Genomic DNA, 16,836 nt, shown 5'->3' with positions numbered 1-16,836 from the left:
TCCAATTGTCATTATAGTTATTTAAAAAAAATTATCAACTGTTTTGCCAATTATTGAGTACAAAAGAATAGCAGCTTTGTTTGTGTTTAATTAAGTGTGGTTATTCGGTCTTTAATTCTAAGATATGATATTTGAGTCAAAGGTTCAAATGTGAACTGGGTATTGAACGTTTGTTATGTACATGGTTAGAGACGGTAGCTATAGGTTGTAACTACCACCATCATTCAATTGATAAAAGCATTATGCTCAGTCTAAGAAGATAAAGACAATCATCTAGTAAATAATTTATTGGAGCTGGTTAGTGGATTCACAAACGTGATTTATTGAGAATGAAGCTCCTACGAATAATTAGAAGATTCGATTCAAGGGGACGAAAAAATATACAGAGACATTGAGTTTGAGGGGCAACTCTAATAGAGAAAATATTTTGCAATAGTAATATCTAACTCTTCAAAGGAGGTATGGAAAATATTCTCAATGAGTTATAAAGTAATTGATCATGTTAGATTGGAAAAACTCCAAATGCTTTAGAAAGATTATGAAACACTCCAAAGGAGGACAATGGGCCTATTTTAGACTTCTGCATAAGAGTCTTTAGTTTTAAAGACCAAGCACTAATGGTGAGATGGTGAAAAAGTAGAGGATTGTGGAGAAAATCCTTAGAATTCTTCCCTCCGAGTTCAATTCAATAGTGATTGCCATTGAAAAGGCCAAGAAACTCAACAGTTGACAAGTTGGTGGGTTCAATTCAAATCCATATGCAGTGCCTAACAACATAAAACATTCAAAGCTTAGGCCAATGGAAGAGGAAGGGGGAGATGTAGGAACAATTCTACACAAAGATCAAGAGGTAGAGGTAGAAGTAACTCCAGAAAGAGGAGTGCCAAATTAGACAACTAAGGACAAATGCATATCCAAAAGGGACCAAGCAAGTCTTATCCTATCTCTTGGGTCAAGAAGAACATCAATAGCTTGAGTCAAAGGTATAGCAACAATAATGTAGAATATTTGTTATTGCCAAAAATACGGTCATTATTTAAGTGAGTGAAAGAAAGATCATTGGGATGATGAAAAGGTAGCTAAAGGTGACCAACCAAAGGCCTTCTTCACATGCAACATTGGTGAGCAAGAAATCATTGAAGTTTGGCATTTGGACAATGGATGTAGTGACCATATGAGTGACAATGAAAGTTTTCTATTTTAATTATTTTATTGACATGAATGTCAAGTATGAAATCAGAATGGAGAACAATTTAGTAGTTGCCACAAATGGGAAACAAATATTAATGTTTCATACCAAGAGTGGTTAGAAGAAAGAAATAGAGAATGCATATATTTATCCTAAGGGATAAAGCACAATCTGTTGGGTGTTGGATAGTTGGTCCAAATAGATTACAAAAAAATGATGAAAGGATAACATCTTGAATTTTTGACAAGAATGGGAGCAAGAATGTTGTTGTCGTAGTGAAAATGATAAAAAATTGAATGTTTCCCTTCAAGATGCAAACCTATTTATTATCTCAGTTATTTAGACTTGGACTAGGCATGAGAAATATACAAATAAAACAATAATCACTCTTAAAGCTGGTCATTTAAGACTCCAAATTTTGGAATCTAAGATATGGAAACTTAGCTATTTTGGTTTATCAATCATCTTAGAGCCTAATGGTCAATGCATTTCCTATAATTTAGGCAAGAGAACTAAACATTCCTTTCAAAAAAATAATTCTAGAAGGACAAGAACAACATCATAGTTGGTGCATACAAAATTTTGTAGTTGTATATAAATTATTTCAATAGGGGACATGTGTAGGATCATGGTATGCCAAAAAGTGGGGATGTGAAAAAAATCCTCTTTTCAATCATTAAAAAGCACACTAAAAAGATTGTTGAATTTTTAGTAGGCACGGGTGTTTTTAATAATGAAGGCATGAAAAGGGCCCTAAACCCAAAGAACACACATACTACAAAATAGTAGCATTTCCCCTAGCCATTACAACCAAGGAACAAGCTAGAGCATCATAAACCAACAAAGTAACCGATGCCTCGATCGAAATTTATCAAAAAAAACAAAGAGAATAAGAACCCAAACTAAACTATAACCCTTCACAAAATAAACAGATAATAATCTGTTCAAGGAAACCATAGATCTAATCCTACCTAACAACTTGCTTAAACAATAATCAAACCAAAACCAAGGAATTGTAAATTCCAGCCAACAATAGGCATTGTTGTAACCATTATCAAACATAAAAATACTTAAGTTCATAGTATCTTTAATACCATAAAAACTTCTTAAACTAGAGGTAATGAAAAAGAGAAAACACAAAAGCAAAAGAGCTATCAAGCTTTCTTGATAGCTCATTCTTCTAGTCAATGATACTTCCCACTTTCTGGTCCTCTCCTTGTTGTCCTTTCTTTCTTCCATCTATCCTTTTCATCTAGCTCTTGCTAGTGACGACCCCAAGAATAGTTCTCTCCATAATCTTGTGTTGGATTTTGTAGAGGGTCAAAGCCATCACACCCATTTCAATGTTGGTGATTATCTCTGTGTACATTTTTTCTAGAGATGCAACTAAGTTACTTTACATAATATCTATACAATGTGAGGTTGTTTTCCAACTCATTTAACCTGTTCTACATCATTTCCATTTTAGTCTTCCCCTTTTTCATTTCTTCATCATTTTTCTTCAGGTTTCCTTTTTTCTGGCCCTCATCCTTTGTGGGATTAACCTATCATGGGGTAACCTGGCATGGGTTTTAGTACACTTGACCAAAATAAAAGGCAAGGCAGAAGCCCGTACTTTGTCTCCTTGTCTCTCTCTCTCCCAGGCACACACACTCTTTCTCTCCCCCACCCTTATTTCTCTCTCCTAAATATTATTATAATAAAAAAATAAAATATAATAATACTTTATTAATGTAATATAATATAATACTAATATTATGTTATTATATAATAATAATACTAATTTATTACTCTTGTTTATTAAGGTAGAAACTAATGTTTTCAGTTGAGTCATTTTTCTATTATTTTGTCTCTTCAAGGATACTTTGCCAAAATTAAAACACAATTTTTAATGTTTTGGCACTTCTCTAAGATTAATTCTATTTATAGAAAAAAAATCCCTCTTTTTTATTGGTTGTATATAATTTTACTGGGGCTTTAATTAATTTTTTCCTCATGTAAATTCTAAAAAAGATTGTTTAATCAATAAACAAAAGTAATGCAAAAAATTTTTTAAATGATTTTTTTTAGAAGCTTCCTATAAATGGTGTTGAGCAGTTTTTTCCAATAAATATTTCTTTATTTTTCATTTTTTGAGAACTAAAATATTTTTTTCTGGAAGCTTCCTACAGATATTATTGAGGGTTTTTTTTCTAACAAATCTTGCTCTGTTTCTCATTTTATGAGAACTAAAATATTTTTTCTCAAAGATTCCTATTTATAGTGTTCAGGTTTTTTTTTTCCAACAAATCTTTTTCTGTTTCTCATTTAATGAAAACTCAATAGTTCATGTTTTATGAGAACTGAGTAGACTAAGAATTTTGGTTGCAAGTTTTGAATTAATAAAAAAAAGAAACACAAGAAAATAACTTTTTATAGGTTTTTTTTGGAAGTGTCCTGTAAGTAGTGGTGAGGGTTTTTTATCAACAATTTTTTTTTCTGTTTCTCATTCATGTTTTATGAGAATTGTGTAGATTGAAAATTTTGATTTTATATCTTCAGTTGTAGGTATGATATAATAAGTAGAAAGTAATTTGAGTTCTCATCTTGTACCTAAAATACCTCTTCATTTCTTCAAAAACATCAAGAAAAATTCTAGAATTACCCAGTTTATATAAACTTTCACACCAAATTCTTCAATTCCTTTGAGAAATTGCATAGTCCACTTTTTCTCGAAGTACTCATTTTCTTTTTTATTTGTAAAATTTTTCATTTATCTTTCAAGGATAATGTCCATCTATAATGTTGCAAATGGATCTATTTTTCCCATGACATAGCTACATATATTTTCAGAATGATCCAAATATTAATCTCACCTTGTTGATTTTGACAAATTTACTAATTTAAAAATATTTTTAACGGTAGTTACAATGTTTTTTCAAGATCTTATACATATTTTGAATGATTTTTTCTTCTCATTTCTCATTATTCAACAATTCTCAAATATTTATTAAACCTAAAATATACAAAGATAAATATAAGTTTAAGAAATGATTTTCTTTATTCTTGATTTCTAACTTTTTGAGAACCTGCATCCTTTGAGTTTATCCTGAGAAACACCTATGTGATTCAGGTAGGCCTACAACTACCAACAATATGTAACACAATCACATCCCACCATATGTGAAGAAATAAATCCCATGCTTTGAATCTGCCTTTATAATTCAAATTCCCATGCTTGGAATCTGCCTTGATAACTCAAATTTGAGACATAAGCTAAGCACAAAATGGTCAAGAAAACATAGAAAACTATTTGATGGAGACAAACTAGACCAATATCCAGTTATCTTCCTCTTTGTGCAACCTTAGAAATTTGTGAGATCCTCATGCAAGGTTGTGATAAAACTATCTCAATTGTAATTTTTTTTTGAGAAATTTCATGATTATTGATTGTCTTGCCAATTCTCACATTGTGCCAAAAGCTCTGTAAATATCAATTGCAATTTTTTTTCTCTTCAAACCCATTTTCTCCTTCACCTACTATTTTGGTCTTTTCAATTTTTTTAGTTTCAATGGAAAGACAATGCAAAAATAATATCTTAATTCTCAAATTGTGCCAAAAAATTCTTTGACTAATATGGTTGTAATTTTTTTGAGTTCAATAATCTCATCAATAGGAGACACATTTTATTATTATTGTAAATGATACAATTGAGGCAATTGATTGAGAGAAATATTTAGGCATAATAGGTTTTAGAACATGTCATAAAAAAATTGGGGAAAGCAATAAAAACACCACCACACAAATTAGAATTCAAAAATTTAATCCAACACAATGTCTTTTGTGTAGGCTTTTACTATTTTTTGGTGTCCTGTCTTTTTATTGTGTCCTATTTTGGTTTTGTTGCTAGTAGCTATTTAGGTGCAAGTTATTTTTGTTGGCTATTAGTGTTTTGGGGGTGTTGGTTTCTCACACCACTGTTTCATGTTGGAACTTCATTGATTTATCTTTTGTATTAATTGTTGGGATTTTGGGTCCCCTGTTAAAAAACTCATTTTAACCCTTAGTTGAAAACATAAAATACTTTTACTTTTATCAAAATGAGATAGTTAATTAGATATGCATTTTACATCCACCCATTGATCTAAAAAATATGTTCATAGGAACTACAAAATTTTACTTAATATGTGAAAATTATATATTTGTGCATATTTATATTTTCTTTACACCAAAAAAAAAATTTAAAAAATGCATTATTTTAATTTTTTATATTTATGTAAATTTTTTTTCCTCATTCTTTGTATCCTTTCATGATATTTAAAATTTCTTTGTGCATATAATTTAAGACCTCTAACATTGGAATTTAACACTTTTTTATCTTTAGAGATTACATCAAATTTGTATAGCCCAAAATGATCGATCTTAGATAGAAAGAAAAGGCCTTCACAAGAATTCAACAACCCACTCAATTTTTTGTATGATGAATCAAGTACAATAAGTGATAAAATTAAGAAAATCAATTGTGGAACTCTTTTTTTGATGTATTAGATAGTAGGAAAAAAAGGGGGGCTAACCTTGAAGTACAATAGGCTAGAGAACAACTAGTATTCACACCCCAATTATTTAACCAATATCTTTTCTAGACATAAAAAACATCTTAACGATTAACAACATAACCAAGTACCTCTTAATATCAGTATAAATGTATAGCCTTCCATAAAACCATAAGTTCTATACCAAAAATTATACCAACATCATAAATTATAGATTCTGTTATTAAACTGACTAAGATCCACCTTAATCAAAATTGTCACATAGGGCACAAAGTTCATAGTTAACCATAACATAACCAAAAGAAAAATAAAAAAAGGCACATGGGCTAGTTCCCCTCTTTCCCATCCAGGTCCTCCGTAGCTGATTTGTTTTCCTCCTCCTTGACGGGCTTGTCTAGCAGGGTCTTAAGCTAATCATCTACCAAAAATATATAGAAAGAAAGGGTTGTATCACTTTCTTGCCTTACTTCCTTCTCCTCCTTGTTCACCTAAAGAAAATATGAAGTGGTGGCCATTGAATACATGACTTTCGAAGAAAACTTAGCAAGGGTTCCAAATTTCCAACATAGGGCCTTCTGATTGTCAGCTAGGTCGTGCATGGACTTTCTAGCCTATCCAACCTAAATTTTCTTTGATTTTGTTCATGGATGTGGATCCCCTTCTTCCCCCCACCCTTAGTAGCTTCCTTCATAGGGGAGGTGATGTCTTTTCCAAACTCTTATTTGGGGACTAGTTAGCTTCCACGGTGTCCAAAATGTGGGATGGGCTAGGAATAACCTTACTCCCAGAGCCAAGGTGAATGGCTTTCTTCCTCTTCCTGATGGATTTCATTAATCTCACATCCTACTTGGGAGGGGTCTTAAATTTCTCCATTTTAAGCCTTTTATTGGATTTCTTGACAAATTTATTGGTCTTCCCAATATCAGTATCAGATTCAATAACGCTAATGTTTTTTATGGTAACAAGGGGATTTTTATCCACCTTCTTTGAAGCTGAACTAGGGCTCGGGTTAGTGGAGACTCAGGGAGTCACAGTGGCAATGGGATTAATAAAAAAAGGTAGGTTAAAGGCTAGTTGGAATTTATAGAGTTTAAACATGAAGGCCTGATGCAAGATATAAAAGGGTTTCCCTTCCTCCCTCTTTTTCCTAACATTAAAAGCAATATCCCCCATTGAATGCAAAGTAAGGCATGAGAAAGATATCAAATCCTAGTTCCTAAAGTGATTTAAAATAGGGAAGTGATAATAGTACAACACCTAGAACCAACCTTCAAGCGTAATGTAGTACATGATGGCATAGCACACAATATCCCATAGTTTAGGAATGTCTTCCCTAGAGAAGCCACCATGCATGCGCACATGCTCCTCGTTAGGGTGGAAGAGTTTCAACAGATGCATTTCATTTGAAACTCTAGGCTATTTTTTCCAGCTCCTACCCTTGAGAGACAAATCACCCACCTTAGCAATGATCTCTTTCATCACTTCAAAGACCACCCCTTGATGGTCACCTTCTTGTTAGTCCAAGTGTTTAAAAATTTTAGGGACATATGTTCATCATACCCTTCAATGTAGCCCATGAATGGTAACAGTCTGCATTCATGTAAATACACCCACACCACTGCATTATCCTTAATAGAATCTTCAATCTCACCAAGTTCAACGTGATTCGAGCTAGCACCCATGTCACCTACTCCAAGTTCAATCACCAACCACTCAGTTTGCACCGACATCCTATTGTTGCAAGACAAAACTTGAGAGCCAAGGCCATTTAGAATTATAATTCTATAAATGAACCAAAAGAAGTAACTATTTCCCATCATAAGATCACAACACGTCACAATTTCCAATATCCATCCAATTTTAGCACGTATGAAGGATACCTTTCCCATCATTGTTAAATGTTGCCACCTGTAATCTTTATGTGTGAAGTGAAATATAAGGCAATTTCCATTATATTTATTTGAAATGCCCATCCTTGATGGCTTTAATTCTCTAACACAATCCTCATGGATTATCTTCTCACCATCATAATAAATGCTTGCATTGAGGAAACTCAAAATGGAAATAATCACAAAATATTTTCAAACCTTGAAGAATTTATAGCACTTAACCCATAGAGTTTCCCAACCTCTTGGATCAATATTGATATGCCACCTGTTGTACTTGTCATATTGCGACGCAATGAATTCATTCGTTATCCATCATCTTTTGTGTGGATGGTGGGGTCTGGATGAGATCATCCCACTCATTTATTCCCTTAGTGTTATGACCTGTTTTAGCTATGTTATCTACCACTCTATTACCTTCCCGATAGATGTGGGCCACATGGACCTCATGAAGCCCATCCAATAGGGTCTAGATTTCCTTAATGGTCACCTTAATCTTCTAGCTACAATGACCTTCTCCCATAACATCATTGATAATTAACATAGAATCACCATCAATAGAAAGTTTGTCAATTCTTCTAGCTTTCACTATTCTCATCCCCCATAGCAGGGCCAAGGTTTTCACTTCATTATTTGAACCCCCTCCATAATTCCCTACATAGGAAACCACTAGTTTTTGAGAACTATCCCAAATAACATCACCAGTCACAATCCTTCTAGCAATGGTCGAGCCATCAAAATTAAGTTTCAACCATACTTCTGAACCATATTGTATTACGTCTGGCATCAACTTTAGAATTGTCCAATCTTGCCATCTTCAAGCCTAAGTCCCAAGAAGTAGCCAATTTCATAACTTGGTCTCACAGGGCGTTTTGAGGGGTGGGGGTGCTTTCCTATTCTAGATCTCACTACATTCCTTCAAGACATTCGTCAATTGATTAACCACCACCAAGCATGGAGCAACCTTGCCCCAAAATATGTTGTTATTTTGTTCCTTCCAAATATGCGATTATTTTTTAAATCAATAGTCTCCTTTACAATTGATGAGAGCACAACATGAGGCATGATTTTTGTGTTTTACATCTCCTCTCATGCTGTGGTACCACCCTATGAGCCCCAAGTCTATCCTGCACAGAGCCTCTCCCTCTACCCTAGAACTCATGGATGTCAAATTAATTTGACTTCTTACCAAGGATGAACTCACAAAATAACTTTTTGAAAAAATATAGAGGCACCTCATAATTATTACATGGTGGTAGGTCAAATACCATATACCACTTATCCCAAAAACATGATCTTATCCTAGTATAAGTGCACTAATGAATAGGAAAATTTTTGGTTGTGTGTAATAGGGAGTTGCTAGATATAGGATCGGTGAAAAGAGAACATGTAGTACCTTTCTTTATCTCCTTGTCTTTCACTTGCTGATATGATAACCCATCAACATAAAATGCATGACACCTATCCCCCCATGAACCCCATTTTGTAACCTCCCTAGACACCTCATTGACATTTTGGGCCATTTATTCAAGTGTATTCGCTAGGGTTTAGTGGTGAGAAAGTGTAGATGATCACAACTTATTGACCATTTGGGTAATGTGAGCACTATTTTGTGTAAGGCAGTTTATGAGGTCCTCTTGTGTAGTATTTAAATGATGTAATGATATGCACAAAGGGTTTATAGGTAGTGATGGTTATTGAACGAGAACATTGAGTGGAGGGTTTTGTGATTGTATCACTATGGGTATTTGTGTCACAATAGGTGGAGTGTTTTGTGGTTGTGTCACTATGGGTGGAGGATTTGATTGTGTAGGAGGTGGTCTTTCACCTCTCCCTCATTTTCTTGGATTCATTGATGCATCTGATATTAAAAAAAATTAAAAAACAATTACAAACCTTACAAATTATAAAACCATGTTACAAACTATGATGGAAAAATACATAAACGATGAGGAGATTGAAGACATACCTCATTTGCGGGGTGTCATGGATGAAAATGCAAAAAATCCTCTTTTCCTTAGAAACCCGATTGGGCTTTTCCTTCTTCCTCTCCAATCCACGTTGCTACTATTATTTGAGTATATAAAAATGCCCTCAAACATGGGCAACATAAATAGTTTATATTTCTTAAAACTTGGTTGAGTTTTAAGAAACCTGATCGAGTTTTAAGAGATATAAATTTAAAAAATCCAGTCGGGTTTTTTTAATAAGATAAATCTAAAAAATGGATCAGGTTTTTAAAATTATAATGGCTAGGCTTGGATACTAAGCCTGGCCTACATTTGACTTTTAAATAACCTGATCGAGTTATTGAAAACCTGATCAGGTTATTGAGTTTTTTTGTTGGGTGTGCACTTTTTTGTACACCAACTTGGTACACTCACCTCGACATTCCTTCTCCTCCTATTGGTCTTCCTGGGATGAGTTACCATAAGCCCAATTGGCTTGGAGTGACTCTAACTTCCTCTTAGTCACTCATTTGTTAAACACAAATACAACATTCTTTAACAAAATTTTGTTGTTGACAAGTTTCAGCAGTATGGATCTGCTACAAATTGTGTTCTCAAATAACAATTACATTTGTACAACACCTAGTAAAATATGTATGCAATTATCAACGGTGAATATAACATAGATAAGATATTTAGATCAAATCAAGGTCAAGAAAGAAGATAAACAAAATTACATGAATTGCATGACCAATAAGTAATATAGGTTTTATCTATATTAAAAGATTAAATTTAATGTCCATGTGAATAGACTTAATTATTATTTGTAATGGTTATATTACACGAAGGATGATATTTGGGTTGACTATCAAAATTTAAAGAGGATTCTACTATTAGAAATTAATTTTATTTGTACCTTAATATTTTAAAAGGTATTAGTTCTAATGTTTATAAAAAATTGATAATTATGATCAACTATTAAATTTAAGCCCTCTTGAAATTAAATTCAATAATGAAAAATCAATAGATTTTTATTATTTATATGAATAATTGAAAAAGATAAAATTTGATCATTTAAACAGATAATATTTTAAAAATTGATAAACAACATCTAAATTAATAATCATTTAATTCATGAACATAAAATATTTTAATTTGACAATATTTTAAAAAATTAAACATGATCTAATTAATAATCACATCTAGTTAAACATCTATTAATCTAGTCAATATTGAATTTCAACTAGTTGATTTCCATCAAATCCATTAGTAATGTTATGGAGCACTACAATTGCCTAGCTATTTTTTTCTTCCGTTGTAGATGAGATCAATAAAAAAGATTATAATGTGATTAAAAAAGAACTAATCTTTTAAAATTACATCAAATTATGACTAGAAAAATATTTTCACGAAGAAATTATGCTTGCTTTCCTCACAACCCATCATAAAGTGTATGTCTCATATAGTATTTATTTTAAGAGGGGTAAAGGCTTTGACCTGGAGCTATGAACCAGTGAGGCCACAAACGGGAGACCTCATCCCCATGATATTTGAACCTCGATGGCAAGGACAACAATGCAACAACTTAACCATCACAACATGTCATATAGTAATACTAACTTCTATTTAGAATTTCTTATCTTTGGATCATTTACAAATATAGAAACATATTTTAATAGTTTGGAAAAATAACTCTATTAGTCTTCTTATCCTAAATAGTAGTGGAAGGTTTCACATTAAAGAATTGAGAAATATATTCCAAGAAAGTTTTTAATTAGTCTAATTCCAAGAAATATTTCACTTTCTTAGATTAGTTTAGGAAGTGTTTCCTTGGATGTTGTATCCTTTCATGATATTTGATGAGACATTTCTATATGCTATATACTTAAAAAATTTCCACATCAAAATTTAGCACCTTTTTAGTCTTAGAACTATTTAGAGACTTAAACAAATTTGTTTAATTCAAAATGATTGAGAACCTCTAATAGAAAAAATAGGACACAACTTGATTTCAACTATCACCCAATTTTTTAATAATCAATCAAATGATAAAAGCTAAAAATAAAAAAAATATCAATCTTGGAACTTATAAATTAAACAAAACAAGATATTCTTTAACAACAAATGTATTTTTGACAAATTTGAATAGTATAGCTATGATGCAAATTAAGATGTAATATAGAAATTACATTTGCACAACACCAAATAAAAGGTGTATGTAATTTTTTAAGGCCATACAAATGCAACATTTAGATGAAACCAAGGTCAAGAAACAAGATTCAAAATTTCAATGAGTTACATGACTAAGAATTATTGTATATTTTATACATACTCAAAGACAAAGTTCAAAAGTCATGTACAAATGCACATAGTTTTTTTTCTATAATATTAAATTTTTTTTGAAATGGTTGTATTCCATGCAAGATTATATTTTGGGTTGACTATCAAAATTCAAAGAGGACTATGATAATAGACATTTAATTTATAAAGGGTTTTATTTGTGTCTCAATATTTTAAAAGGCATTGATTTTGAGACCAATATTATTTATTATGTATTTGGATTAATAGTTTATTTATTTAACTTAAATAGATTGAAACCTAAGCTTAAATAGATTCAAACCTAAGACCTCCCAGATAAGAGGCTTACAATTTACCATTGTGTTGTAGGCTCATGCCTAGAAACACTTCTCCATATTGCTTTGTAAAGAAAAAGAATATTTAGTTTACTTTACAAAATAGATATCTCTTATCTTCAAAAATTGAAATCAAACAAACATATATAATTAATATGAAGAAATTTTATAGTACCAAAATATAATATAATAAATAATTCAATACTAATAAATAATTTTATTATAAATCTATTTTTAAAACTTTGGTTTACCATATCTTTAACTATTATAACATCAAATTTCTATAATTACAAATTTAATTATGTTTGAATTATTATAAATTTATTATAAAAAAATTATATTTCAATAATTAATTATTATACATGTTATTTTATTATAATGCACTTTAACAACAAGTACATGACACTTATTTAAAATAACTTTTATATCATAAATTTTATTTTAATATACCTCACAAAATTCTTGCATACCCAATCAATTGTATGGTTTGAATGAAAAACAATGAAAATATAATTCTGTGATCAATAATTCTCAACATATTTAAGAATTTGCTTTGAATCTTTTATTTTCAATATGCTTAACCATTTGCTCCGAATCTTTTATTTAAGAGTAAAAAAGTTAGAATGTACATTGAGATCAATTTTGACCAATGAAAACTTCATCAATTGATGTAATGGTCGAAACGTATAATAACCAATGACTCCTATGAATTGTGAAGTTCAAAGTAAAAATATTTCTACCTACATCAAATGCATTGTAATGAACGCAATGCACAATGAATCACTTTCGCATGACAGTAGCCATATTCAATTTCTTGTGGCATGTACACATCCTGGATAAGATTTTAAATCAAGAAAGAGACAAATCTAACCCTAATATTTCCAAGAAAACATATTTGATATAGCACCCTCAAATGCCAACGCATGCCCTTGATTTGTCATTACTCCAGGGCTTCCTGCATACCAGTAGCCAAATTTGCAACCAAATTAACAATTATGAATTTGGTGTAATCTGAGCAAACACATGATTTGGTTTGATGCCGTTTGCATTTCGTCCATACACCCCCAGTCAAGGCAGTAATTTTCTGATGTTCCTCGTATTATAGATGCTGGAAACACCCAAATGGAAACATGTTTTGCAGCACATTACTCTTCCATTTTGATTTCCTTTGCAGTCTTATTTTTAACAAGATTCTTCTTGCCTTGGTACTAGTCCGCTCTCCTGAATCTTACACGTTCTAATTCTAATAACAATTGTTAAAAACAGATAACAGCAGATAAATTGGAAACATACAATAAAGACACAAGTTTTAACGAGGTTCACCAATTTTGTTAAGCCCACTAAAAGTAGAGAATCAATTTTTATTTAGTCATTGTAGCTTATACAGACTATTGTCTTTATATAATATTAGTCAACAGAAAACAGAGAGACAGATGAGAAGATAAAATGAAAAGTCAGCAGAAAAATAAAAATGAACAGTTAGATTTCACATCCAACACTATGATAAAAACAACAACATTGAATTATGATACAATTAATACTTCAACCGTACAAATGAAAAAAAAATCTGCTCTATCTATGATAATTATTTAAGCATCTTCATATCTTTACTCATCTTTGAAACTAGTCTCTTACATCTTCTATCTCCCATAGACCTTCTAGGAAGACTCGAGCAGCTTAATTGGCACGCTAGCATTGAATAATACTGGCTTCCAGTAGGCCCAGCCACTATTAGCCAATAGCCTGACCCCAATGCATAACAGTGGCCCCAGGCTATTGGCTAAGAGTGGCTGGGCCCACTGGAAACCAGTATTATTCAATGCTTCCTTCCAATATGGCGGTCAAGCCTGGCCCATAGACTCTTAATCCCTTAAAACTAGTGATCTAGAAATTCTCCCTTCATTATCTCCTACCGACTGGAAATCAACACCTGATTAACTGGAGAGTTATCTCCTATTTACCTCCTATGTGACGATTAACCAAAATAAAAATAATAGGTTAAACAAAACATGACTCAGTAATAACTAAAAATGACCAGTCAAACGATGAACACAGCTGTGAACCACTCTTTTAAATCAATATACCTTGGTCTTGCAATTTAACACTCAGCACCAGTTACTGTGACAAAGGCAATGGTAGCTTTGCCGAAACATGACTGTCTGCTCAACAACTCCCTACAAAAGAAGTACCCATCTTCTTCCGATCAGTACATTCAATCAAAACATGGGATGAAACCCTCTACTAAATTATGACGGATTTTGTTAAGACTCTCCACTATCATCCCTCTGCAGAGATGGAAATCGAGGAAAAAGATACTCCCATTCTTGGAAATGAACTATTTCTTCCTCCACTCGTCTCATAAGGACCTAAACTGGGAAGACTCGCCCGCCCTTCAATTATCTGCAATACCTGTCTGATTGATGGTCTCGCCTCCGGCTGATAATTACAACACAGCAGTCCTAATTTCAGCACCTTCTCCATCTCTTCTCCAACATATTCACAACCAAGTTTGGGATCAGCTGCATCCATAAGTTTACCTTCTCGATACAGCTCTCTCACCCAGTCCACCATTACAATCTGCGAAGCATCGAGCGAAGGATCCACAGGCTTCCTTCCGCAGGCAACCTCCAACATCAATATACCAAAGCTGAACACATCTGTGCTGGGAGTGGCCTTTCCTGTGTGTACAAGTTCCGGTGCAATGTACCCAAGAGTACCCATCACCTTAGTAGTTTGTGGGTTCTCCGTATGCTCGTACAGCCGAGCAAGCCCAAAGTCCCCCAGCTTTGCATTAAATTCAGAGTTCAACAAAACATTACTGGACTTGATGTCTCTGTGCACAACAATCTTCTCCCACCCTTCGTGAAGATACTCCAACCCTGCCCCCACGTCCCTCAGAATTGTGTACCTCTGAGCCCATGTAAGCACGTTCTTCATCTTCTTAATTATCATCTTCTCCAGGCTCCCATTAGGCATGTAGTCATACACTATGAATAAATTTGCTCCTCTCCTGCAATACCCTCTCACTTGTACAAGATTTCGGTGTTGTAAACGCCCCAGAGTTGAAATCTCTGCTATGAATTCCCTGAGGCCTTCAGTACTCTCCCTAAAGATGGATTTTACAGCAACTTCCTGACCATTAGCAGGGAGTACTCCTTTGTATACCCGTCCAAAACCACCCCTGCCCACAACTTGATCTTCTCTGAAGCCCTTGGTTGCAATTCGTAGTTCTTTGTAGTCAAAACTGTGAGGCCAATACTCCATCTCCCATTCTTCTCTAATTTCTCTGCACTTATTTCTCTTCCACATACAGACCCCTGCTGCAACCAGAAACAATACTAGAGCTGTTGCAATACCCGCTATAAGTCTCCAGTTGGATTTCTCGCCCTTAAGAAGGGATGGAAGATGAGATACATCCGACTCAGGCGCGGACCCATTTGTGCTGAAGCTCCAAGCGAGGACACAGTGATCTGCAAGCACAGTTCCTGTTGATGCAGAAAAACCAACATACATCTCTTCTTCAAGAATGTCGGACAGAATCATATTTTTCAGAGATATGAGAGGCTTTTGGGGTCGTAGTGATCCAGCTTGTACTAGAGTAACATTTAATTGCTGTTGGGTATGATCGTAGTCAATCCAAGCCTGAATGTTGTGTCCACTCTTGAGATCTATTTCCTTAAATTGGTTGCCAATCCAGTACCCCGCAGATTCAGACTTCACAGATTTAAGGTCGTTGAGATCCACGCCGACATGATTGTTGTCAATGTCTAGATATTCCATGTTGAGGATTGTGTCGAACTCGACGGCAAAGAGATGATTGGAAGGCTTCCTAATGGTAGAAGTGTTGAAAAAGCCGAGGAAGTGAGATGAAGAATCTTTCACTGGAGACTTGGTGGGCGTTATGATGAAGGCCATCCCCTGCCCGCTGCTGCGCGAAGGATCGGAAGAATAAGGAACCATAGCGAATACGAAGGTGGTGCTGAAGGATGAGCTCTTGTTTTTTGAGGTGGGATATTTCATCCGCAGAGGGTGAGGATATAAAACTCGGCTGGACACGTGTTGGGTTTGATTGGTGAGGCAGATGGCACCAGAATGGATTGAGGAATATTCAACCTGGTAAAGGGTGGAGACATTGAATTTGTTGAAGGTAAAACTTGATTGGGCTTGTGCTGGAAGGAATGCTTGCAGCACAAGGATCGCTACTACACACACAGACATGTCTCTCAGGTATATTGCTGGAAAGCTCGCATAACAGCGAATAAAATTCACAGGCGAGTGTCCATGGTGAAACCCAACATAAGGAAAAGTCTACCATTAGTTAAATAAAATCAAGATTGAGAAAGAAAATTCAAGTCAGCGAGAGACTGACTAAAAATTATTATAGACAATAGTCAGATCCGGAGATTAAACTTGATGGTAACAGATTGTTGCTTCTGTAAGAATTTGTAGGTAATAGTCACATCTATATATTTAATTTGATGGTCACACAGGCTTGTGTAGGATTTTGTACAGGTTGAAAGATGAGATTTTGGGTAGCCTCTCAACTTCAATAGAAGTTGATGATAATAGATATTTTACTTGTATCTTATTATTTAAAAAAATGTAAGTTCAAAATTATCGTGTTTTTATTAGTGGGAAAATAGATT

General features: G+C 33.6%; 1 pseudogene across 1 annotated transcript; it reads right to left on the bottom strand.

The window, feature by feature from the left end:
- Positions 1-14,258: 14,258 nt before the first annotated feature.
- LOC149549739 (L-type lectin-domain containing receptor kinase SIT2 pseudogene) lies at positions 14,259-16,608 on the bottom strand (annotated as a pseudogene). Its single transcript, XR_016354490.1, has one exon. The product of XR_016354490.1 is annotated as an L-type lectin-domain containing receptor kinase SIT2 pseudogene (transcript).
- Positions 16,609-16,836: the final 228 nt, after the last annotated feature.

The sequence above is a fragment of the Cupressus sempervirens genome, chromosome 7 (genome assembly GCF_028749045.1).
Source record: "Cupressus sempervirens isolate cs-2001-9-10 chromosome 7, ASM2874904v1, whole genome shotgun sequence".
In the NCBI taxonomy this organism is placed as follows: domain Eukaryota; kingdom Viridiplantae; phylum Streptophyta; class Pinopsida; order Cupressales; family Cupressaceae; genus Cupressus; species Cupressus sempervirens.
Note: the sequence above shows the minus strand (reverse complement) of the source record. Positions and strands in the feature narration are given on the sequence as shown.